Below are 12,513 nucleotides of genomic sequence, written 5' to 3' on the forward strand. Positions count from 1 at the left end.
AAAACAGAGGGAGGTGGCTTAGGGAGGCCATTGAAATGTATTTAGTCGGAAGAGGAAGTGCCGTGGTAGGGAAGAAGGCCGAGGAGCGGATAGAGCACTTAGTACGCATATGGGGCATAGGAAGGAACATTTACAAACATAGGGTGACATATAGGCCCGAGAGGGGACTGCCTAGGCACTATCACGTCACGGTCCTGGACATGGGGGGAAGAGAGGTTAAGAAACCTGACCCGAGTCACTATTATTAGGGGGTACTAATGCATTACGCGGGTTTGTGGCTGCTGGTCGGGGCGGGCTTGGCGGAATGTACTGTAGACATTTTGTTATGATATTATGGAAATTTGTATGTGAAGTTAACCTAATTATGTGTTGTATTTCAGTGCTTCCTGGAAAAGGGTATACAAATTTAGGTCCCAGCGAGGACGATGGGATTCACCAGGGGGAGAATGTAGCGGTCATGTAAAATGGCTACAGTCATCTCTCCTGCTGACAGTAAGGCCTGGTAAGTTGTGGGCATGCCAGCAGTAATTATGGAGGTTTGCCCTCACACCCTGGTGGGGTGCCCTGTGTATGGATGGGAGTGGTCACATGCTCTGACTCCATGGTTAGTGATGTCAGAGGTGTGTCAGCTTCCAGAGTGTACATAAGGCACAGCACTGTGTCTAAGAGTTAGTCCTGCGAGAGTTCTAGTACAAGTTCTGCCAGAGTTCTATCTGCGTCCAGTTCTAGTAGTCTTGGGAGTTCTATTCAGTCATGAGTTAAGTGCAAGTTCTAGCAGATGGTTATGTTATAGTAACTGAAGAGGAGACTGTGTCCAGGGACCTGGCACAGGGCAGAGATCCCTGCGGGGATAGGGAATCCCTATCTAAGGAGAAATACACCTTTTAAAGGGAGGCACTGACTGAACATGAGTGGCTAGAAATCTACTGCGAGGGGCAGCTAGCCCACTCAGGCAATAAAGATGTTCTCAATCACAAACCCTCTCGTGTACATGTGTGGAGTGAATGTACAGAGAGGAGCACCACGGAGGAGTTCCTCAACAGGATCATCCCCATGCGGACGCAGGGACCCTGATGAGGTGGAGGCGCTGCACTGGAACTAGGTGAGACTCAGCACACTACCTCAGCTGCCTGTCTGGACGGGTTCTCCCCACACACCATCATGCGGGAGACTCAGGAGTCCTGTTGCCAACAGGTGCACCACCAGACACAACCACACTGTAATGGGGGCCGGTTAGACCACAGGGGCCAATGTGAGATTGGGTGGGTCAGGCCGGTTCAGAAACACCGTTACATATATATATATATATATATATATATGTGTGTGTGTGTGTGTGTGTGTATGTATGTATGTATGTATATAGATAGCGTCGTAAATAACAGGAAGGAGAAAGATGCATGATGTTTAATGGCACACACCCCTACATGCAAGACAGCATCTGCCTTTCTTATTGTACTTATTTTATTGATTGTATTCATAATTGTATTATATATTTTTTTAAATTTTGCATCAGTTTTGGATGATTACATATTTAAAAAAAAAATGCTGAGCAAATGTGTGTGCAGTTTAGTTTTCTTTTGATTTAGCTTGTCTTTTGGTGATGGAATTGGTTACTGACTGTGACACACCAGCACCATATTGTTTTTCTTTGTAGAATTTGTATCATTTTAATATATTTTTGAAGCATTTTAGTTTGCGTACTACTTTTTAAAAACTCATTATATGAATTTAGAAATGCTGTTTGACAAAATTGCATATTCATATGAAAATATGTAGTGGTACTTGAGATTTTACTGTAATTTAAATGGAATAATGGAAAATGTCAAGTTACATGCAGATTACAAGGGAAACACGACAGATACTTGGCAATTGCACTATAAAGCCGAAAAATGCAGAGTAGCATGAATTGTCTAAACTACTTATCTAAGGGAATTTAGAGCAGTTGAGCTAAAATTATAAGTGTCTCCTTAATTCAGTTTTAGAACAATAACATACTGTCTAATAACTACATGTTTAGATTAGAAATGTAAATTGGTAACGGAAATAGAGTTGTACATTTGAAGCTGCCTAAAATAGACTTGTATATATGCATACGTAAAGAAATGCCTTTCATACAATTTTATAAAACGTGTGTCAAATGGGGTTGCTGACAATTTTTTAAGTCATTGTTTAAAGTAGAATACCAACCCTTTTTAATCCTTCTATTTTACTATAAAATTTTCTTTTACGTACAAAAGTAATCTCGGCTTCCAGCAGGTATGCCTCTATATTGTTGTTGGGCAGCATTCTCATACTGACTCATTCTGTGATGGGTTATGTGTTAAACTTACCTGGCTCACTGTGCAAAAGATCTTGCAAGTGTCTCTTAAAAAAAAAAAAAAATACACACGTGTGTGTATTCACAAAACAGTTCAGCAAAGTCTGTTTGAAAGGGTAAAGAAAAGGCGTATTTGTCAAACATTGGTAAAACTCGTCAATTATGTTAGCAAAATAATCAACAACATTTTTAGCAAAAGTTGGGGTGAATGGTGATATTTGGGGAAGTTTCATATCTTCACAACTTCTTTTTGTCATTACTGTCCAACATTTGTGAACTTGCATGAGTTTTTACCAATCTGTGCAATGTACCACCTGTACTTTGCTTACCCAGTTAGACTGTATGAACCACAATATGTTGGAGGAACATTTTTTAAAGTCTACTGGCTGCAAAACTGATACAAAAAAAGTGCACCAGATAATAAATAAATAATACTTTAGTGGTATTCCTTCAATCTGATAAATCTGATACAGGTTTTTGCAACAGTTTTGTTCAATTGTTCCAGACGGTTATCCTTGAAAAACAGACATTAACATGTACCACAGCATACTAGGGTGTAAATAGACAGAAAAAGAACAAAGTTCAATGGATCGGTGTTTCAAAATCTTAGCTACATACAGACAACAGTACCAAAATTGATTAGAAAAAAAAAAAATATATATATATATATATATATATATATATATATATATATATATATAAGCTTGCTTGAAGAAAGAACTATCAAGGCAACATAGTGTGATGAATGATGAATGATGCAGGTGAAATGCTCACCGTGGGAGAAGGTGTATATATGAAGTCCTGGTTGATTAATAAACAGCACTCTCTTGTTCTCTTCCTATTAGACTAGAGCTTTAAAGACTATGCAATGTCCAGCAATAATCCTTCCGTAGTAAAAAGCATAAATGTGGTGAGGAAATGATGGTTCTTGCTCTCACATGCCATCCCTTCTATATTGGCGTGCCTCACGTTGTGTAGAAATGCAGGAGATTTGGTAGAAGAAAAAATTGAGCACAGCAGCAAAAAATGAAGGGGCTACAATCTGAAAACGAAATGAAATCCATTTAATGTGAAAGTGACGACATGGCACAACGAGGTAAGTGTTCTCTTACGCGTTTCACACTTATTGCTTATAAGCGTGAAACGCGCAAGTGTACACTTACCTTGTTGTGCCATGTTGTCACTTTTACATTAAATGGATTTTATTTAGGTTTTATATTGTAGCCCCTTAATTTTTTGCTGTTGTGCTCTGTTTTTTCTTCTACCGGATCTCCTGCATACTGGGGTGCAACATGTACCACAGCATACTACAGTGTATGTATACTACATACTACAATATAACATGTTAAAGGTTGTCCCTTGTACCAACTTGTATTAGATTTCAAATGGAGTCACGTTTAGCATGAATAGCCCAGATAGCTTCAACTCATTCCTGTTACAAGCACAACAAGTACTTTGTCTTTTCTGCACTTTATTGGGGAAAGCATAGATTCACAAAAGCACTTGTGGATGATGGTGTTGTGAGAGAATGTCTCTATAGTGAGTGTGCTTGATAGTAGGGAAAGGTGAAAAGGATAAGGCCTTGCCAGTAGAGAGGTAACAGAACGTACTCACTCAGCCAATGTTGGAAGTAAAAGGAAGTGTTAGGGAATTCTGGGTAGCAGGAATAGTCTTGGGACAGACTATCTGGAAACAAACAAGAGGGGAGGGCAGAATAGCCCATTCTGAGAAGAATCTCAGAGGTTGCTGTAGCAACTCACTGGCTGCCTGCTCACAGGCAGAAAGGGCAACATATTGATACATCACACAGGCACGGTGTGTGTATGTGGAACAAATGCATGCAGCTGAACTTAAGGAGCTGACAAGCAGAAGGGGGGTCAGGCAGAAATGTGATTCTTGTTCCATGATAAAAATGCTCAGTTCGGCAATTCCGGTGCCTACAGGGTTTTCATGGAAAAATTCTTGCATTTTAACGAAAAACCATAACGTGAGTGATGTCATGGTACTAATAGGTGCGTGCCGTCGCGCATGCGCAAAAAAACCACTGTCTGGTCTCGCCGCACATGCGCAGTGGTGACCGGGCTCGACCCATGTGCGCAGTGGCGGCCGGGCTTGGCCCACATGCGCAGGAGCAACAACAACCCAGCTTGGAAGACAGAGGCACATACACACAGTGGCACCAGAGGCACACACCGAGGCAACAGAGATGGTAGCACGCACATGCACAGACGTACACACGTGCGCACATACTGCACCGACACACTTTATTCGAGCAAATACCCAGTATGTACCTGGCAGATACCTGGAATGCGCCGCTCCTCACCTCTGACAAGCCCCGTTGCGTTTGCCTTCCCAGCCTGGGTTCATGACTGGCTGACGGGCGGCTGATCTGTTAAATGATAATGATTAGGATTTAATAGGCTGCAATGCTTCGCGTGTCTACCAGATGGCATAAATTCATGAATTGTAATGCAGTATATATATATATATATATACTGTGCAGTATTGCAGCCAGCGGGAATAAAATGCTTCAATCCCTGCCTGGAAAATACTTCAATGCACTCGGGCAGAAAACAGTCACAAACCTCAATACACCCGGGTATACCCGAATTCGTGGGACTAGCAGAGCTCGAATAAAGTGTGTCGCCAGTGTACACAGAGACAGTTAGTATAACTATAAAAGTGCAAATAGCTAAAACAAGTGTTTACCGAGCACGCGCATTCTAAGTCGAACTTCTTTGCGTTTTGTCACTGACATTGTGTTTTGAATTTTAATTAATAATATCACCATTACAAATACAATATCTGTGACATAACAGTGACCAAAAACAAAGACGTTTCACTTAAAATGCGCGTGCTCAGCACACAACTTTTTAAAAAATATATTATTATTTAACATGTAAACATTTAGGTAAAAACATCTTAAAAGCAGCAATCCACCCAGAATCCTATAATAGTTCCTTGTATAATGTTAGTATGAGCATGTCTTGCTCTTTTGTGTGAAAATGAAAATGTTTTTCTTAATATTTGGCAGTTACCATGGCAGCTTTAAAATTACAATGTGCATTGATGTGTAGCTTCATTTTATCTTCCTGGACACTTAATATTTCAAATGCGTATAGATTGTGAATGAAGCATCAGATTTTGAAAATGTAAAAACTTCAATACAAACTATTAAAAAAAGCAAAAAATAAAATACAAAAAATTACTTTCAGAGCTGACAGCTGCATTAACCATTACAAGCTCAATAATAAATATTACAAAATATGCAATACATATGATACAGCTTTTATAAAGGACTTGGTGGCCTTCATTCTTGGTGGAAAAAATGTTGCTTCCATTTTAAAGTTTGTGGTTGCAGCTGAGGTATTTTATTAAAATGTTTAATAACGTTTATTTACGTCCTTTTGCAAATACGCAAGCCATGTACAAAATCAGAATTTTAAAGTAATTTCTAAAATATAATGGTGGCAAGTTTAAAATTTTTTTTTTTTAAAGGCTTCCCAACAAGTAATTGTGTTTACACAAAAAATACATATTTTAAAAAAAAATGGAACATTTCATAGTCAAGTTTGTGTTTGAGGTGAAAACTAATAAAAAATACTGTGGATTGAAATTGTTAACAACAAAGACAGATACAAATTTAGGACAAGATTAGTGGAACAAAAATGTACACTTGGATGTTATTTTAGGTAGTCTGTGTCTGCATTTTTGTAATCACTGCACAATCTCTTACAAAATGTTAGGACATGTTCCTAAAATATGGTGGCACATGGCGCAGAGAGAACTTTTAATTTGGGCAAAGAGGAGCAGCACAAAAATAACGCAACATGCGACAATTTCACTAAAAAATTGCCTTGGTACATACTGTAGGCCCCTCTAAGGGCACAATATACACATTTATTATAGCACATATAGGGCCTCATGCAGAGAGCATAGAATTTTTAAATTGGCGAATTTCATAAAAAGTAGCTTTTTTGGAGAGTTTTATTCTCCATATGCAGAAAAGTGCGAATTCTGCTATGTTTAACATGGATGCGTGTGGCGAGTTTAAATTGGCGAGATGCGCGCTTCAGAAACGTGTAAAAACAAATTCGCGCCTTTTTTTTCCCCTTTACTATAGGCGGCGAGCGCCATCTTGCCATATTTTCGTGGCGCGGCAAAAATGCGAGAATCGCGCCATTTTTTGGCGCGAACAGCCGCTACTTGCCGTTCGCACCTCTCTGCATTCGGAGAGTTTTAAAAATGGCGCGATGGAGGTTCTCGCCAGCCGCGAGGCGAGTTTTAAAAATAGAAAAAAAAAATGGCGCGTTTTTCGCAACTCGCCATTTTATGCCGTTTTCTGAAGGAAATTGAACAAAAAATGGCGAGTTTTGAAATAACGATGCTCTCTGCATGAGGCCCAAAATTACATATGGGCATCTTTACTGCTCTACCTCATAACACCTATATTCACCAATCTCTCTCTTTCTCACTAGCAAACATTACTGACGCTTACCCCGCATCAAAATCTCTGTGCGCACGCGCACACACCTACTTTTTTTGTTTTCTTGTGACAATGTAATGAGAAATATGCAATTTGCAAGTCTTCGTACATAGACCACTTTATGTGTTACATATAGATAAAATATAGGAATAAAATGTGTGATGGAATACATTTTAGTCCATCATAACCTATCATACTAAGCATTTTAAAGATGTCATCCTTGAATATTGGCATTCTTCATTCAAGTTTGCCATGGTGATAATATTTATAAAGGTTTTCCTTTTTGTTTGAAATGTGTAGATTTTGAATATCTCTTAAAAACAACTGCACAGTGTGGCTTTGAGTACTTTGAGTTTGTTATTTTGAGGGGGAGATTCCTGCTTTAATGTTTCATTTATCGAAGTGTACCACATGTCATTGTTAAGTGCAGTAAAATGGTTGTCTGCTTCATATACTGCAGGTTTGCTTAATTGCTTTTCTAGTACTTCCTTATTTTGCTGCAAAAACAAATGCTTTTGCAGTACACTTCAGTGTCTCAAATATGACCACCTGCTTCAATTGAAGAAAAATCAAGTTTAAAGCAGCTGTCCCCACACTGGCCCCTTTAAAAGGGCGATTCCACATAGCATGCTACATAACAAATTACAATTAAAACTAATTATTAGTGTAGTTATCTTCCATAGAAATATTTTGTTAAACTTAAATTTAAAAATACTTCTACCCGTTTGATTTGTCAATCATTCACATTTCATCTATTAAACATGGAGCTGCCATTAGTTTACTTTGGTCCTAGTAGTCACTGCCCTGAGCAAGAGAGGCTGGGTTATGTGGTCTTCTGTGCTACACCTAGAAATGTTCTTGTTCTGTAAAAAAATGTTGCCCAAGAAGGCTTTTGTCTTAATCTAGGTACCATACTGCCTGTGCACAGAGATGTGCATCCCAAAACGTTACAATTCCTGAAATGTTCGAGCAAAGGCTAATTGTTCAATTGCAGATGCAAATATTCACCAACATTCCCTATTTTTTACACAAATTTGCTGGTATATTTTCATTTTAAAATCCTTTTTAAGTGACAGATGAAAGATGCATGATATCCCATTACCTTACTGCAACCGCGGCATTGAAACAAATCAAGCCCCCAGTAAGAACATTGCACAGTTTTTCAACTTAATTGCGCAATGACGTCTGCTACATCTGTAAAGTGTCAACATGGTCAGCTAAACATTGGGAGAGCTTGGATTTCCTCTAGTTATTCTCTTATCTAATGTCACAATATGTTCAGCGGGTGCTTGCACATCCAGAGCTCCCTCTTTATTGGCTCTGGAAATGACAGGGTGGAATTACGGTAAAGAAAACACTTTGTTGCCCAACACTTCCCCATCCAGAGGCCCATATAAAACGTGTAATTAATTTCCCCGCAAAAAGAATGCAGACAAATCTTTGCTATCAGCATGGATATATTTGTTTAGGGAAACCAATCATTAGCCTGTTCTATTCCTTACAAAAGGTGGTTTTCTGGACGGTTAGATGGGATTGCACCTTTTAGTTAGATTTTGGAACTCGGTGAAGTCCTCCTACTACAAGGCAAGCCGACAGAAATGACAAAATCCAGGGCTTGCATGAGAGAGAGAACAAGGTAACTAAGCGTGTGTATGAAAAGAGAAGGTGGATAGCATGCAAATGTCAGGTGACAATTGCGAAGCTGCATGCTTTGAGCTAATAAATTGGGACACTGCTCACTCCTGCAAGCAATAGTTGATGTACTTTAGAGATTATAAATGAGAACCAATATGAAGGGTGATGCTCCTCAGGGTGAACCTGACTTGATTTCCCATATTTCTATTCCTTAAAGAGCAATCCAAGACTGCAAATGTTTTAAATTTTTGTTTATACAGTTGTAACGCATATTCCCGCACCCCCAATCACAGATAGGGTGCATGTGAGGGGAACCTATATGAATGTTACCAGGTGTGTGGTGCTTTTACCTGTTAGGCTCACAGGAGGCCTGAGCCTCCGCCAATGAGAGTCTGGGGTGAATCCTCTGGAATGATCTTACATACAGCGCCTCCACCTGTGTAGGATTCTAGGAGTGTAGAATGTCCCCTACACAGGACCCACATATAGTAACCACATACACAGGAGTATAAGTATAACAGTTTACTATACGTATGCAGAATAGAACATAACACAATACACATACATCAACAATAACCCTCAGTGTCACCCTATAACACTACTAAGCACAACTATCCTCCTTCTCACAGTGCCTTAACCCCCACACCTTATTCATCCCTCAACACCGTGTACCCAAAAGTCCACAACCCCACCAACGTGTGGGATAGCGCTGCCCACTAAGATGAAGTGTATAGGTGGTGCACTTGGTGATTTGGATAATACCTGCCCGGTGCTCCTGCAACCGGGTACCGCAGAACAATGGAAAGGGACCTGTCTGTGTTCAGCGTCGAAGCCTCAGCGCTCGCTTCCTTCTCCTGGTGGATGGTCTCCTTCTGACCGAGCTCACCGTTCAGACAGTCTCTGCTCTGTAGTAGATGATTCACTGCAACACTGACCCTTCTTTGTCAGAGCACGCAGCACTGCAGCTGTGTCCCTGACTAAGCTGACTGCTAACAGGGCAAAGTCTCTACCTTAGAGGCCTTCCCTAGAGCAGCCAAAAACTAAAGGTGAGTTGGGCCTAGCTGGGCCTAGGGGGTAACCTGGCCTAGTGTAGGAGCACTGCTCCCTACACACACCTTCCCCTACCTTATCCCAGCACCAACTGACTCACATGGTCTGTGTGCAACATTGTATCTTTCTCCAGCAGGAGAAGCTGCAAGCCCTATTGGCTGTCTGGCTGCATGTGACAGGGATCATAGGGCAGTCCCCAGAGGCTGCTGGGTGTTGAAGTCCTTTTGCAGAGCTATCTAACATTAGGACCGCATGTGCAAACTGTAATGGCCGCTGCCGCTGCTAACTGCGCATGTGCGAACTGGGGAATGTCCCTGACTATACACGCTCGCCCCCGCAGCAGCACACACGTAAGGGGGAAAGAAACCAGGAGACAGGGGGAACGGAGGGACCCTGGCTACACAGTATTGAAGTAGCTGGTCTCCAGAGGTGAACCCCATTAATGTCTGCTCTGGGGACCCCCTGATTTCAGAGATACTTTCCTCTGTAGTAGGTGCCGGTAGCTGCTCCGGCTGAGCAGGCAGGGCTTTAAAGTTTAAAGCTCTGGCGTCACATTGGCCAATAAGAAGCCACACCAATGACGTCACAGTTTCCTATTGGCCTCCAGAATGCGAAATCTTTGAAGAGTTGCCATTACGTGATATCTGGCAGCCGAGGAGAGCTGCTACCGGCACCTAATTCGGAGGGATCTTTGGAATCAGGGGTCACCTGAGCTGAAATTAATGGGGTTCTGCTCCAAAGAACCCCTGTTTCAATCTTGTATAAAAAAAAAACTTTAAAAATGTGCAGGCTTGGATTTCCTCTTTAAGGGGCAACTGGGAATGGGGTGTGTCTTGTGTGGACATGTTTTCCTGAAGAGGGATTTGACCTGAACAAAGATGTAGAAACTGCAGGAACCCTGAAGAGTTTTAAAAGTAGGAATTGGAACCCAAGTGTATTAGTTAAAGAAGCAAATCTGCATTCCCTTTTTTTCTTTATACAAATGAAACTGGTTCACCAGAGCTGAACTGCGTTGAGTTCAACTCCAGGGACCCCCTGCAGCCCGAGATGCTTTCCTCCATATGGGGTGCCGGTAGCCGCTTCGGCTGGACTGTATGGGGCCATTGAAATGACGGCTTAAATATCATGCAGGACAATAGGAAGCTGGGACGTCATCCCTTTCATCTTCCTATTGGCCCGCGTGACCAGGATCTTTAATCCTGCAGAGCAGCTACTATCACCCCCTATTGAGGTGTGTATCTCAGCAAGCAGGGAGTCCCCGAGCTCAAAATAGTGTGGTTCAGTGTTGTAGACCCTCAGCTTCTCACCTATTTAAAAAAAAAAAACTTGTTCTGTTTAAATGAACAATTGTCTAGCAGGGAGTTTTTCACAGAGTACTGGCAGAATTGTGGTGATAAGTCCAGTGAGATGGAGGTTTTAGTTTTCAGGACCGGTAATGAAAATGTCATGTCATTTACACTTTACTTTAGAAATTATATTTTGTGAGAAGTGCAGAAATAGTGATCTTTTTTTTTTATTACAATATGGGGCGTGCATGAGATGATTTAAATTAATGAAGGATTAAAAGAATCCAACAGTGAACAAGAGTGTTTAAGTGTGGTCACGTATACTAACCTTGCTCCATAGTATACCATGATACCTGGTTTGTTCAATATAAACATTTACTTGGGCTTTTCATTATTAATTGCTACCACTTTTAAGAATCCTTTATTACCAAGGGAAAATTTAATCTTTACCACAGGGAGAAAATTATTTAGTTAAAGCACTTGAAATGTAGAACATTCTCCCTACTGTGACTATACTGATTGCTTTGTCTTTATAAAGTAGCTAGATGCTTTCTAAAAGGATCAACCGTCTCACAGTAGGTAATTTCTCAATGCACTGCTCTTGCTTTCTTAAATGTAGGCTGAAGTTCCAAACACATTATTTATGGGCACAATGTATTTTTTCTCTACTATTATTGAAGATGTTTTAGTCCCATAATTGAAGCTTCTTTGTGAGATAGAAATTATTAAGTCCAGGAATGGGAGAGGGGGAAGGGAGGGGATGGGGGATGCTCCCGCATCAGCGAGATTGGAAACAGTAATAACTATTAAATGGTGCCAAATACTGGTGCAAAAGAGGATAGGGTATAGGTAGACAGACAGAAAGAAGATTCCTCCCTGAATGCACTCAGAAAGGCCAGTGATGTGTAATAATGAGTATATATTTAAAAACCTTTTAATCACAAGAGAAGGTTAAAACATATTTGTATAGAGGGGCATGGTATATACAGTCCATGACCAGCCCCTAGTAGGCAAACCAACAGAATCTTCCTAAGTAGTAGGGAGATAATAGTATTACACCACCTTAATGTGGACTACTTCGCTCAGATAATCCCCTGTATGTAGCTCCAGAGTGGGAGGCCCATATCACCTATAGAAATCCTAATGTCAATAATTCAATGAACCTGACATGATGCAGGTCATTGAAGCTAAATCTGAAGGGGTGATTAACTAAAAGCCGAATGGTCAGATAGTATGCATCTGTGTGATGTCCCTAGACCACTTAAAAGGTGTGTAAAATAAATACCAAAACAGGGTGAAAACAACAACGACGCAGAAAGATTATAGTGGTAGAATGAATACTAAACCACACAAAAAATAATGTGTGGATGTACATATAGATGTGAGATGCGTAGCTGAATGGCGTGAGAGCTCTGCAAAGGGCAAGCACAAAGTGTGCTCTCGTGGGCGCTCTGAGGCACGGTTCAAGGACCGTATCCAGTTATAGCCTCTTTATACTACAGTTTGTTTGGTGCAGAGGTCGCATGCATATTCTCCTAGCTTGAAACCGGTGGACAACACTAATCAGGCCTAATCAATATTGGTAACTGGTAGGTGTATGGGGCATAAAACACACTGACTCATAAATCATATTGTGTCACCATATAAGCAAGTATGCACAGTACATGAGCAGCTAGTGCTGTTCACGGTGAATGGGCAATACCCCAGACTCAACCCCCCTGTTATACATCAATAATGCA

At 40.8% G+C, this 12,513-nt stretch overlaps 1 protein-coding gene across 2 annotated transcripts in view; it reads left to right on the forward strand.

The window, feature by feature from the left end:
* Window positions 1–12,513, forward strand: part of LOC142494900 (spindle assembly abnormal protein 6 homolog) — a 138,447-nt gene that overhangs the window by 46,852 nt on the left and 79,082 nt on the right. The window lies entirely within an intron of this gene.

Source organism: Ascaphus truei, chromosome 1 (assembly GCF_040206685.1).
Source record: "Ascaphus truei isolate aAscTru1 chromosome 1, aAscTru1.hap1, whole genome shotgun sequence".
Classification (NCBI taxonomy): domain Eukaryota; kingdom Metazoa; phylum Chordata; class Amphibia; order Anura; family Ascaphidae; genus Ascaphus; species Ascaphus truei.